Source organism: Phyllostomus hastatus, unplaced genomic scaffold (genome assembly GCF_019186645.2).
Source record: "Phyllostomus hastatus isolate PE091 unplaced genomic scaffold, TTU_PhHast_1.1 phas_scaffold_585, whole genome shotgun sequence".
Taxonomy (NCBI): domain Eukaryota; kingdom Metazoa; phylum Chordata; class Mammalia; order Chiroptera; family Phyllostomidae; genus Phyllostomus; species Phyllostomus hastatus.
The window spans coordinates 20,932,396-20,947,177 of NW_025334037.1; positions in this window are offsets into that span (position 1 = coordinate 20,932,396).

Here is a 14,782-nt window from a genome sequence, read left to right on the forward strand (position 1 = left end):
TTTGCATACGGCTGTCCTCTTTCTGTGTCATCACATGGAGGGAGAGATCACCTCCTATTAAGTGCCTCTTCTTATGAGGCCATTAACCTCATTCTTGAGAGCTCCCTCTCTCATAAGCTGATTACCCCTCAAAACTCCCATCACCAAATACCATTACGTGGGACAGTGGGGCTTCAGCATGTGAATTTTGGGGGACACACTTATTTCAAGGCCTTAACAGTTCTTACCCAGGCTGCTTCTCCAGTCCACCTCTCAAACTTTAGCTCTGGAGTGATTGTGGGATTTGACTCTGGACTCTCTCACTTCCTGGCAAGTCACATGGCATCCGTGTTCTTCCATTTCCTCCCCCATATGTTTAGGATATTTATAGGATCTTTCTCATGAGGTTGTTGGGAGGATTCAATGAGTATCCACCCAAAACCCTTAGTACAGTGTCCAGCAAAAAGCAAATGGTGTATAAATTAGTTTTTTGTACTGTTGTTTTAGTCTCTGTAGACACTCCCCTTAAGTCAAATGAGTTTGTTTATTAACCTAGGAAAATACATTCTTATTTTTTTGCTCACATAATACGCCCTCCCTTTTGCTACTCTACCTCCCAGAAGCCTATCCTTGCCGGTCTTGCTCAGATGCCTCCCTCCTTCACAGCACCTTCCCTGCTCGTGGTGGTCTGTCCTTGGTACTAACTTCTGGAGCACTGGAGAACGGAGTAACTATCTACACTGTCTCACACCTAATCACTTAACATGATCTTTTTTTATTATGAAAGAAATTCCTGTTTGCTAGAGATAATTGGGAAAAATCCACAGAAGTTCGAGGTAGGAAATAAGTCACCTGCTGTCATTGTTTAGAATATCTCCTTCTGGTCTTCCCGCTTTTGTTGTGTGTGTGTACATGAACATAAACATATATGTAAACAGTTGCCTTCCTGAGAATAATCTTTGCCTTAGTCTACCCGGGGCATCCATCTGCCTGAGATTAGAATTTGTTCACAGAAGGACTTCAAACAGAAAGTGCATGTGACATGCAGCTTTGCCTGTGTTATGTGCTGTTGACTCAGTTCTGACTCCCGGCAACCCGATGCATGAGTGGGGTCCACAGTGTCCTGTCCTCCACAGCCCTGCGCAGCCCCTGCAGACTCGTGCCCACGGCTTCTTTTATGGCGTCCGTCCCTTTCCTGGTTGGCCTTCCTCTTCCGCTGCTGCCTTCTCTTTTCCCAGTGTCATTGTCTTTTCCAAAGAGCCCCGCCCGCAGTCTCACCATGTGCCTGCAGAAGGACAGCTTCTGTTTTGCCATGTTTGCCTCCAGCGATATTTCAGGCTTAACCTGCTCTAGGACCCACTTGTTCTTCTTGTTCACGTTAGTCATGCAAAATAGGATTACTAAGGAAACCAGGGTATTAAGGAATGTTTTTGCCAAATTTCCTGCACTAGTTTCCTATGGCATCTGTAACAAAATGTCACCTACTTAGTGGCTTAAAACAACATGGATTTGCTCTCTGACAGTTCTGGAGGTCAGAAGACTGACATGGGTTGTACGGGGCACATGGTGTTGTGAGCTTCCTTCTGAAGACTCCGGGGGAGGCGGTTCCTCTCCTCCCCCAACTTCTCCAAGGGCCCACATTCCTCGGTTCATGTCTGCAGCACCCCAGCCTCGCTCCCACCCACACGCCAGCTCCTCCTAATTTTACACTTCTGCCTATGTCTCATAGGGACCCTTGTGACTGATTACATTTGGCTCATCTGGATAATCTGTAATAATCTTTCCATTCTGAGGTGCTAAATTTCCTTGCAAAGTCCATTTTACTGTGTAAGGTAACATTCTTATAGGTTCTGGGGATCTGACATAGATGTGTCTGCTTTCAGGGGTGACTGTTCTGGCTGTCTTGGTACCCTAGCCAATAGAGCCTGGGGTAAGGATGCTGTGCTGATAGTTTTATTGTGATGTATAAACCTAGGGCAGTAAGAGGAGAAAAAGGGAAGCAAAGCCACAAGAATACAAAGCAATGCAAGTGATGATTATTGAGCCGACCACTGCCTCAGGATAAACTGAGAAAAGACAGCAGGTTGCTCGGCAGGTGAAGTATTCAGCCACAGTGGCGGGGGGCGGGGGGGAGGGGGGGCGCGGGGCGGGGGGGCGGGGCGCGCGGGTCTCCAGGCAGGTTCTATGGAGAACTGTCTGTGGAACAATCAGTTGAAGGACCCAATGAGATGAATTTATCTATCAGGTACCCTCTCATCTCTTGTTTCCTCTTGATTAAAATTTGTGCCACATGGAGTTCATTCTTGCACATTCCTGGGTTGCATCATTTGGGCCTGTTTGGCCTTTGGTGGGGTGTTGTATCTGAGTCTGGAATTGGTGGGAGTAACCAGAGACTGGGTATGCATTTGGTCGGCCTCAGGAGGCCTGTAGGGACGTGATGACCAAGACAGAACAATCAGCTGAAGCTCCAGACTGCAGGGGAAGCCAGCAGGATCTGAGAAAGCAGGAGAAGATCTCAGGAAGTACCCAAGATGCATCCAACACATTTCACTCCTGGAATCCCTCAGATCCATTGTACTTTGCCATTGTATCCTCTTCCATATTACAAAATGGGACATGCTGTTATTTTCTGAAAACAAGATCCCCTCCTTCCTCCTTAAGAGGGGAGGTAAAAACCTAGTCAGTCACAGTGTTCCTTCATGGCCATGGCCAGTCCAAAGTTCCAGTAAGACTGGAGGCAAGAAGGCTAACCGAACCAGCCACCTTCCCCACTGTGACAGTCCCAAGCCTGTAAATGATACTCATCACCTCCCTCCCTACCACCCATTTGAGGTTTCTCTTACCCTTAGCCTGCACTTCTGCTCGTCTGGATTTGTAGAACTTGGTATGCCCCTGTTTGGTTAAATGGGAGAAGATGATTTGACACCCAGATGTTATTGTCTTCTTTCTAGAGTGACTTCCCAGGGGTTGGTGTTCCGATCTGGAAAACCGGGTCAGTGTGGTGTTGGAAAGCAAATGAGGATATCCCTTCCGTGCCCACTGCGGGGGACCAGCTTACAGTCAGTCCTGGGCCTCCGCCCGCATCAGGCGCTGTTGCTGTTTGCAGCTCAGCCATTAATAACCATTTCAATCATGGTTCCCTTTGCTTGGTGTCACAGGACCAAAACACAATTCTGCCAACGGGAATAATCCAGCAGATATGCAGTGGGCTAGAGAGGCGTCCATAGGGGCGCTGTGAAGAGCCATAGGTGTTTTGGAAGGGGCCCAAGAACCGGAAGCTGCCAGGGAAGCAGTTCTTAAAATTATTTTCTCAATAGCTGCCATTTACTGAACACCTATTTGTCAGGACCTAAGCGAGGCCCTTTTAAAAATAGTTGATAGGAAAAATAAAATTGAAATAACCACAGGGTCTAAGAGGAAAATGGCCTACACTCCAGTCACCTAATTAAGTCAATATTTCTATTTTTCCTCACACACATATAGTTCTTTCATATTTATGACAGCATTATAGATCTAACTTAGAATATGGATTTGCACTTGAATTTTTATGACAAATAATACTTCCATTTTGTGAAAATCATAATTCATCTCTCTCTCCCTTCTGACTTTCTCTTCCCCATACACCATAACCGGTATTCACAGCCTGAGAACATCTCTCAATCTCTTTCTCTGTGTTCGTGTGAGTAATAATAGTAACAATGACAGCAAACAGTTACTTAACGCTTATCACACGGTGGGCATCGTTTTTACCTCAGAATCCACTGGAGTTCGTTTAACCCTCACAAACACTGCATCGTGGAAGTGCTGGTGTTACACTCCCTGCGCACATAAAGAAACTGAGGCTGACACGTGCAACATATTCAAAAATATAAAGTGAGTAGATACAAACAAAAGAAGTTTTTTGCCCATAAAAATATATAGCAAAAGTGGATATTAAAAAAATATATAACAATGGATATTGCACTGTAGTGGCATTTCCCGTGTAGGATATTACTGCTGTCTCTCCAGGTCAGTAGATCCAGTGCTAACTCACTTTTTGGAAGCAACGTAATGCCTCACTGCACGAACGTACCATTATTTATTGGTTCTACTGATAGGCATTTGTGGTGTTGCCATTTTTTTGGCCACTACAAATGATGTAGCAATAAATATCCTAGAATATAAATCCTTAGGTACTACTGCTTTTATTTCTGTAGGACAGAGTCTAGTTTGGTGCTAAATCTTGACTCCTCCATATGGCATGATAAGCTCTACTGTAGCTGAGCCAAAGCATCAGACTCTTGGAAATACGTGAGTTCCCCCAAGGTTGAGGAGAGTGTAACATGGCCCAGAGAATGGTGATCAGACAGGGCCTAGCCTCTCATAAATGCCAGTCAAGTCACAATTTCCCTGGACTTCTCCCAGGCACACAGCTGTAGCAAGCACGCCGCCCTGTTTTGGACATACATCGCCAATAACTGGAGTAGTGAAAGAATGGAAACAATTGAAATTTCCATCAATAGGGAATAGTTGAATAAGTTATGGTGCATCCATACAGTGGAACAGTGTACAACGATAAAAATGAATAAGAAAGATCTCTATATATTTATGTGAAACAGTTTTCAGGATATATATTGTTAAGAAACACAAGTTACAGAACAGTGTTTATAGTAGGCTATCTTTCATTTAAGAAAGGAAGGCATATAAATATAGAAATATATTTGCTTATATTTTTTAATCCTCACCCCAGGATAAATTTGTTGATTTTAGAGAGAAAGGGAGGGAGGGAAAGAGAAATATCAATGTGAGAGAGAAACATCGATCAGTCGCCTCCTGTATGTACCCCCGCTGGGGATCAAACACACAACCCAGGTATGTGCCCTGACCAGGGATTGAACCCCCATCCTTTTGGTGTATGGAGTGATGCTCCAACCCACTGAACAACCCAGCCTGGGCCATATTTGCTTATTTTTTCAAAAGGAACTAATGGAAGGATAAGCCAAAAGCTAATGAAAATAAGGATCTATAAGAAGAGAGAAGCAACAGGATAGCAGGACAGAGATGGAACCTAGACCTAACTGCATGTAATTTGTTGTATGATTTTAACTTTGGAATTATGCAGATGTTTTAAGTCAAAAATAAAATTAAGTGTTGCAGGTTCGATTCCCAGTCAGGGTACATACCTGTGTTGCAGGCCACGACCCCCAGCAACCGCACATTGATGTTTCTCTCTCTCTCTCTTTCTCCCTCCCTTCCCTCTCTAAAAATAAATACATAAAATCTTTTTAAAAATTAAATATAAAATGGGAATTTATACAAATTGAAAAAATGGAAACTCATAATAATTGTATATTAGGATGGTGGAATAGCCACCCAAAGAAAAATTATTACAATTGACTCTATGAACAGTATTTTGAATGCATGTCTTTAATGGGATGTATCCTAAGGACTAAAAAGAACCATGGGGAAATCTTGAACTGCATTGGTATATCAATCAGGATAGACTAGATTATGTTCTATTGTAATAACAAATAAACCCAAATCCTGGTGCCTTCAACAAGAAAATGTTCTTTTCTCTCTTACTCCGTGTTTATTGCATGTCAGCATTAGCTCTGATTTGTGTCCCAAGCCAGGGAAATCATCTGTCTAGAATATTTTGACAGTCATTGAGGCCAAAGTAAAAGGCGCTCTGGTTCTTAAAACTTGTTCCTGCGTGTGACCATCACTCTTCTTCCACTCTATTTTTATTGGCCAAAGCAAGTCACATCATCCGAGCTCAAGATCAGGACATATTAATCCTCTCTCATCAAGAAGCACTGCAGAGCTTGGCGCCGAATATGTGTGAACAGGGATACAGTGTAACACAGAGATTAGTATGATGAGTATTTTTATCTTGAAACTATCACAAGTGTATTGCAGGATTAGCCAATAAGTACTTTTATGGATGTCATTGCAAGCCAAGATTTTCAGCATAAAAGACAAAAGACACAAGTATAAACCCAAACAATTTAAGTAAGGCTCTATAAGCTTACATTTTTAATAGGAAATGCCAATATGAACTCATAATTTATCTTTCTAAAAGAGAAGAAAATACCCTGGGTGTCCAATGAAACGGTTTAGAAGCAATGGCAACCTCGCAGCAATGTGATCTGAGTACCATTTCCTCTAAAAAGGACCCAGGGTGTGTACCCGACCTACTCAGTCTTGCTTACCTTTGTTACTCCAGCCCTCAGCCACTTACTTTGCTTCATGGCCCATGCATCCGTGTGCAGGCTCCCCCTGTTCCTGTGACTGTAAAGATGTGGTCACTGTGGCTGCCCCTACATCCACCGGAGTGAGGGGGGCCCTTAGCGTCACTGACTGACAAAGCGACAGTGGTGCATTGCCTGAACTGCACCCATGGGAGTTAAGGCTCCCCCATCAGCTGTTTGGAAAGGCCGGTTAACACCACCGACATGTGTTGAGGTATAACACCGTTTAGCATGAATATCAAACAAAGGTATGGGGTGAGAAAGAGACACGAGAGAAAGGGCTTGCCTTTCTTTCTCCCAGGTAGTTTGTTCAAAATTACAGTAGCTTCTGATGCTGTCCAGTGACGAGCAGCCATCACTGTTTTTTGTTTTTGCAAAACTCAAGCCAGTCAAATAATCACCCCTTGTGAGTACTCTCTTTCCAACCCTGCATCTCTTCCATTTTTCCACCTCTCTTGCTTTCCTGGAATTGCCCACTTCGACAAAGCGTTAGGACATACATATTTGCACTACACTCTGTTTTCTACCAAACTCAGGCTGAGATGCTTGTTATCAGTAGTGAGTGAAGTGCACGCTCCGGATGCGGTGTTGGTGTTGGACTGTCTGGTGACTGAATGCAGTCAGTCAGCCTCCCATTGCGGTTGGGCAGTGGAACTGATACACGGTGATACCACAATTACTAGAGCTGTCACCTGCGGTTAGTTCTTAATAGGTGAAGTTTTCAATTATCAGGTGGCTGCTGCATTTGATTAATAAAGGGGTGATAATAATTACAAAGATGTGGTGTGAGTAACTGCTTTTGAGGACATTGGAAATTTTGAAAAAGAAAACCAGTCAGCTCAGGATAGCTCACGGCCACCTTCTGGCAGGCACACGGTGAAAGGCAGGGTGCCTGCCTGCCTGGCGGCCTCACAGTTTTCACCTCCTGCCACTGCAGGGGGGATCCTGCTGCAGACAGATCCAGGGCCTGGTTATAAAGGTTCAGAACTGCAAAGGATACTGAATATGCAGCCATAAGAAGTTCTTTATGTCAAAGCCAGAGCCCTGATAGCCAAAGAGTGTGAGGCATAGAATGGGGACATTGGGTGGAAGAACTTGACCATCTTGAATCTCAGCATTCCTCAGAGCTACCCTGGCTGGAGAAAGTACCCCATCCCCTTCATCGGAGAACAGTGCCCCCTCTTCTCTCGTTACCAGAATAATCAGTGACCTTAGCTGAAGTAAGTGCCCCCTGGAGCGAAGTACAGTCTTCTGAAGATCCTCTTCTCTTTGTCCTGGCGTTCCCGGGCTCGTAACCAAGGTCAGACCTCAGCTCAGCCTGAATGGGGAAGCATAATCCTCACACCAGGAGAAAATTCCCTGCACCTGAAATAAATTTAGGATCTGGCTGAGTTGTACCGGAAGGAATCGAGAAACATATGTGGCAGTGGGTCTTTAGGATATTGGATTGGGAGATGGGGCAGAAGATGGGGCTAATGGTATGAGGGCACACACCTGTGACTTAGGACCTGCCATTTTGAAAAGGGTATTTGGAGACAGGCTAGTTCCCTGGAGTGGCTCCTTGGACTTGGGCATGCCGATGACATGCAGTAAATGAAGTAACGATGGTAGAGTGGAGTTATTACGTAAGACCCAAAAACTCATCCCCTCACTGTGTGCTCCCAGGGGGCACGGATGATGGCTCATTCACTAAGGCAACAGAGATCTCAGCAGTGAGACAGCACTGGCATCTCTGAAGGCCCCGTTGACAATGGGGGACATTGCCATGGAGCTAGGCTTTCTAGTGCTGGTAGGAATGAAGGGATTCTGGAAGGTGGCAGCACCACACCAGACACATTACTGTAACTGGCAGGAAGGTTGGAATGGCATTCAGGACCCCTTGACTTGCAGGGATTTGTAGCACTGGCTAATAGACCAGGCTAATAGACCATGGTGTTCCCAGGGGTGAGGCAGATGGACAAGAGTGCTGCTCAATTTTTATAACAAAAAATACTGAGAGCTGGAGAGCAGGAGGCTGATTTCAGCAACCACAATGGAAAAGAAAAAGTCTGTCCAGCCATGTGATATGAAAAATAGAGACATTTACTGAAGAAGGTACGAGATACAAGAAACATTGTACACAGGACAATGACACCTCAGTTCCCTTCAGCAGGCACCTTGGGACCTTACACAGTTCTCCCAATCACCATCAGCTGCCCCGTCATGCTTTCCTGAGTCTCTTCAATGGTCTGAAATCTCTTCCCTTTCAAAGGTGATTGTAGTCTTGGGAAAAGCCAGAAGTTGCAGGGCACCAGATCTGGGCTGTAGTGGGGCTGAGTCATCTGGGTGATTTGATGTTCCACCCAAAAACTCTGCATGAGACATGAAGCACGAACAGGCCCAATGTTGTGATGAAGCTGCCAATCACCAGGCACCCAAATTTGCAGCCTTCTGATCATCTGAATAGTTTCTGCAGAGGAATGTTCAAGCCTAACACAAAATGTGACGCAGATTCATTGCTCCACTCATTTTGTTTTCTCTTTTGTTTTTTTTATTTAGTCTTTATTGTATTTTCCCATTACCATTTAGTCCCCTCATACCCCCCTCTCCCCAGCAATCATCACACTGTTGTCCATGTCCATGAGTCCTTTTTCCTTTTTGCTCATTCCTTCCACCTCCTAACCTTCCCCACCACCAGCTGTCATCTGTTCTCCATCTATGAGTCCGTCTTTGTTTTGTTCATTCAGTTTGTTCTTTAGATTCTACATAGGAGTGAGATCATATGGTATTTGTTTTTCTCTGACTGGCTTATTTCACTTAGCATGATGTTTTTCCAGGTCTATCCATACTGTGGCAAAAGATAAAATTTTCTTCTTTTTTACGGTCAAGAGCATTCCATTGCACAAATGTCCCATAGTTGTTTTATCTACTTGTCTATTGATGGACACTTGGGCTGTCGCTCAGTCATTTTTAATGTGACCTGGCCACATAGCACACATGCTCACTCAACCATGTCTACTGTCCCCGCTGACTAGTACAGTGAGGTCATCATTGTCCACACACGCACATTCCGGTCCACTCTCCTTGGCTGCCAGGTTACACTGATGTTGCGTAAACCATTCTTGTTACATTAATGATGGCGGGACCTTTTCCGGACAGACTTCATACCTATCCCTCATCCAGTTTCCAGATCTAAGTAAGTTCACAAACCCTTCAGCACCAGAAGGAGGGATTGGATCCCCTTGAAGAAGAACGTATAATGCCATGACAAGAAATAGAGTAAATAGTTCTCCAGTCTTTTTCCAAAGTGACCTACTGCCTTTTGCTGGAGGGAAAGTCTGTGGATCCACCCCCTGTTTATTCCTCTGGTTCCCAGTTATAACCCTGGCTGGAATACATACCTGGGATGCATATCCTTAGTGGGTCCTTCACATTGCTTTCCTGGCTGAAAGGGTAAAGATCATTTTGATAGCCCTGGCTGGCATAGCTCAGTGGATTGAGCTCGGACTGCGAACCAAAGTATCGCAGGTTCGATTCCCAGTCAGGGCACATGCCTGGGTTGCAGGCCACAGCCCCCAGCAACTGCACATTGATGTTTCTCTCTCTGTCTCCCTCCCTTCCCTCTCTAGAAATAAATAAATAACATTTTTTTTAAAAAGAAGGGATTAAAAAAAAAAGATCATTTTTATAGTAAGGTCCATGTGGAAACTATCCCTTGTCCTGGCTAATAGTACATCAGAAGCATTGTGTCACTGTGAGAGGAAGTGGAGAGATTGGTGCTGCTGTTGAAGACTCAGCAGGTGCAGGGACAGTCGCTCCTGTCACGTCTCTGTTCAGTTCACTCCCTTAGGCTTTGCAGAGACCAGACACATCCTGGGGAACTGCGGTGGGTGGCTGGAAACCAGGCGAGGGGGCAGCCCCAGTTGCCGCGCAGCTGCGGTGCTTCTCACACTTGCTCTGTGGCTTTTGGTATGGCGAGTTATTTTTTCCTTTATCCCTAATACCGGGGAGGCCAAAAGCAGTTCTCCTTCACATGACAAGGAAAACGATAGTTATTCTCTATTGTTCCTCTGTTGACAGATGTACTGGTGTGAAAGAGGTAGGTGGCGTGAAGTGTGGGCCACCAGTTTACTTGTGCTAATGTGGGTCTGGTCAGACCAAATCCTGAATGTGTCATTTTTATCACACAGTGGATTACTTCTCTATCCACCCAACCTTGTGACCTATTGAATCTGATCATACTCAGACCACCATGAACATTTGTGGTTACATGGCCACATGGGATCCCATGGACAGGCATTTTGTCTTCAACGGAGCTCCGAGTGAAGGCATGGCCCTGCTGCAGAACTCCGAGAGCCCTTGCTTATCTCTTTCTGAGGTTTGTTAACCAACCCCCCACCCCCATCCCCGCATCATCATCTGCTGTAGCTGCCTCTGGGACTATTGGATCTGCTGTACCGTGCAGTTCAAGTGTCAGAGAAGCTTGAACTTCTGCCTGGATGTGCTGGAGAGCCCCTTCACTCTGAGCCCCACCAAAACTGGCATCCCTCTGAGTCACCCAGCAGGACTGGCCCTGGCCCTAGAAGCATGAATATAATGTTAACTCTAGTCAGAAATGGACTGCGGTCACCTTACAGCTCCACTTAGAGGTGGCCCCCGAAATGGTGGAGGAAGACATTTTCCAGTGGCCAGAGCTGCCAGCAGTACATTGGCTTGATGTGTGGGAACATTGGCTCCTTGTCAGCAGCAAATGGCTTAGCTTTTCGGTCAAGGGCCTGGAAGGAAAAGACTGCAGCCCGTGTACCACCCCTGGTGTCTCAACTTTGCAAGGTGTCCCTGAGCCAGCCTATCAGGCTGGTTGTCCCTGGGTGATGAGGTACACAGAATAGTAGGGTACCGTTGGTTTGAGCAGTGTTTCGTATCTGCTTAGTAGTAAAATGTGCTCTTTGGTTCTGTGGTCGAGTAGTGCAGGGTTCCATGATGGGCTCTTTGTCAGCCCCCTGGCAGTGGTGGGTGGTGGTGGAGACACTGAATAAGGTCAGGAACAAGGAAGTCTGGGTAAGAGTTATGTGGATGGACTAATGGGAGTGGGTACAAAATGCCTCACTGACATGGACTAGCCTCTCTCCTTGGCCTCCGCAGTGTCTGCAGAGAGGGCCAGGAACAAGGAGGAATGGAGGTTAGGCATGGCCCCCAAAACATGGCATCCTTTTCGTCAAAGCTGTTCTAGCTTTTGTGCCAAATGCCTCAAGTGCCAGCATTGGTGTGGACCCATTTAGAGGGAGATCAGCTAGCCTCTTGGTGGCAAGTACATTATACCAGACTCCTTCCACTGTGGAGTGGAAAGTCATTCTTCCTCACTAGAAACACCACCCACTAGAGACACAGGTTGGTTTTCTCTTCCCGCAGTGCAATGGAAGGCACCACCCGTGAATAGTAAGCCAAAACTTAACCAAGCCCATGAATCAAACTCTCAGTTTGCAGGAAATTCAGGGGACATAGGACATATACATTTCCTGTTGGTTCTGTTTCTCCGGGGAACCCTAATAGGTCACCATTTTGCAAACCTGAATAAAACAGTAGATTTAGCAATGATTACCAATAAACGGAAGCATAATTAGAGAAAAGGTCGGCAGGGAACTCAGAAATGGAGACATCAGGCTGACACGCCTGAACCCAGTGATCGTTCTCAATGCCACAGAAAGTGGAAGAAGCAGATACTCTTTTCTTGTGATGCAATAGAAGGTACCACCCATGGGTATCGAGCCTGAACTTGATCGGCCTTTACATCTAACTCTCAGTTTCAGAAAACGCAGGGACATAGGAGCAAGTTAAGCAACAGCTCAAGGATGCAATCCGGCAACCCCGGAGTGTGAGAGATTCTGCAAGAGGACAAATGACCCAGTTTTTCCGATAAATAAAAGTAACGTACAAGTTTTGTTTGGCTCCTGATTAGAACAAACCAGCTAATAAAAGACATTTTTGAAACAATGGGGAAATTTGATAGACTAGGATGAGATGGTATGAATAAGGAATTTTTGTTAATTTTGTTAGGTATAATAAAGGCACTGTTACCATGGCTTTTGTTTGTTTGTTTCAAGTTCTATAAATGCACATTGAACTATTTTGGCTGAAATAATATAATTTCTGAGATTTGCTTTATTATTCCGCAGGAAAAAAAAGTATCCAAAACAATAATGGATTGTCTTGACATCTATGCAATAGATTTCTGCATAGAACAAAGCAGGAAACAATAATGGAGAAGCGTTGGCCGTTGTCATTGGTGATGGCTGCATGCGGGTTTAACATACCATTCTCTCTGTTCTTTCCGGGTGTGTGCTGGTTATTCTACTTTGTGCTCCTGGATCCCTACTCTGTTTTTCTTTGCCTCTCTCTGTGCCATGGGAGGCCAATGCTGGTTGACTGAATCGCCCAGGCTTCTGTGAGGGCTGGTGTCTGGATTGACCCAGCCAGTGGGGGGTCACCAGCAGCAAATTAGCTTGGAAGGATTGAGCAGCCAGATTATTTATTCCCCTTGCTCCCTCTCTGCCTCCCGGATGTTCTGACGGTAGCTCCGCTCTGCCGTAGCAGTGGTGTTAGTTTGCTAAGGTCGCCACAACTAAAAGCCACAGACTGGGAGGCCTGAACAACAGAAGTCTGTTTCCTTCCAATTCCAGAGGCCAGAAGTCCAAGATCAAGGTGCAGGCAACACTGGTTTCTTCTAAGGCCTCTGTCCTTGGCTTGCAGTTGGCTGCCTTCTCCCTTTGTCTTCACACCGTCTTCCCTCTGTACGAATCTCTGTCTGTATTTTCTCTTTATATAAGGGCGCCAGTCATAATGGATTAGGGCATACCCTACTGACATCATTTTAACTTGCCTCTTGAAAGACCCTATCTGCAGATGTAGTTACCTTCTAAAGTAATGGGGTGTAGGACTTTAACATGTGAAATTTGGACGGGATACAATGCCGCCCATAATAGCAGTGGTCAGCAAACTTTTTTTCTAAGGAGCTACATAGTAAGTATTTCATACTTGGGGGGCAATACAGTCTCTGTCACCACTACTCAGCTCTGCCGCTGTAGCATAAAGCAACTGCAGGCACTATGTAAGTGAATGAGGGTGGCCGTGTTCCATAGCTACTTACAGAAGCAGGTGGCAGGCCAGGTTTGGCTCACAGGCCACTGTTCCTCACCCCCTGCATCTGGTGGTAGCGCCTGCTCAACCCCTCTTTCGTGTGTCCACTTCTCAGTAGTCTCCGCTAGTCCTTGGGTGTCACACTTGCCCTCTCTGGTTCCATGAGCCCTCATCCCACTTTCCTTGGTCTCTTCATTCAGTCTCTTAGCTAAATGCCTTTAAGCATGTCATCTGTTTTTGGTGAGGACAGGGACTAAATAGCATGTTTGAAATGTCCCATAGAAAAATCATAATGAAAGAAAAAAACAGATTTGAAAGGTAACATCGATTTGTCTTGTTCTTGACTCTGTAGAGGACTTACTATGGGCCTAGATAGAGAACTTGGCAGGTGCTCAAAGGTGAGACCCAAAAGGGGGCTGGTCCAGGCAGGAGCACATCCAGGACCTGATCAAGCCAAAGACGCATCAGGTGACATCATACACCAGCCACAGGCTTCCCTGGCCACTGCCTAGAGCCAGGAAGGAACAGGAACCCCACAGCAGGCCCAGACCCAGCGCAAGGAGCAGCCTAGACTGTCCAGGACCCGGAGGCCACCGCCTCCCACTGTTGCTGGGGAAGTGGGTCCCAGTCCTTCTCACATACGTAGGCCCTGTCTCAGAGAGGAGCGGGAGGACAGGATGAGAGACCGAGAAGTTTCAGTTTGTTTGCTTTTCCTAAATTGACTAGGCATGACTTCTCAAAGTTTGCATCAAACTAAGTTTGTGGAATTGGACTAGAAAATATTTAATCCAGCCTGTGAGGAAAATCAGAGTAGTTACAGACAAATGAAGCAACTGCATTTTCTCTGCACCCCCAAGAGAAGTGTGGGTAGTTTGGGGACTGAGCTTCCCAGGCTAAAATAGGCCAAAAGGTGTTTCATACACAAAAGTGCTCTCGGTGAAGCCCTGAGACACACAGGACCTGAGGAAAGCTTCGCTGAGTGATCCGTGCAGAGGTATTTCCGCCACTCTTGGAGCCAGTCCTCATCCTCACCCAGGAGACTTCCAGTCAGAGGGCCTGAGAGGAGCTCTCCTTTCTCATGCTTCCCTGGCTCCCTGCCGGCTGCTGCGGTCCCCAGGAAATGAAGCCAGAGAGCTGCCCGCTGGCCTCAGAATGCCTCCTGCCTTTTTCTCATGAATCTCACTGACCTCGTGTGTTGCTGAGGAAATCACATGCATTCCCCCTTTGGTGCTAGCTGCAGTGCAGCTGTCTGCCCCCTGCACCTGCGACCTGAGGCCACAGAAGAGGAAAGGAGGAGGATGAAGAGGAAGCACACCCAGGGTGAGGGGCAGGGCCAAAGGGCATGGGGCGGGGGCGGGGTGCAGAGAAAGCCATTGACTTGGATGAGATTGTAGTCCTCCTCGAAGTAGGGATTCCGGTCCTGGATATACTTATAAACATGTATCAGAAACACTTTATTC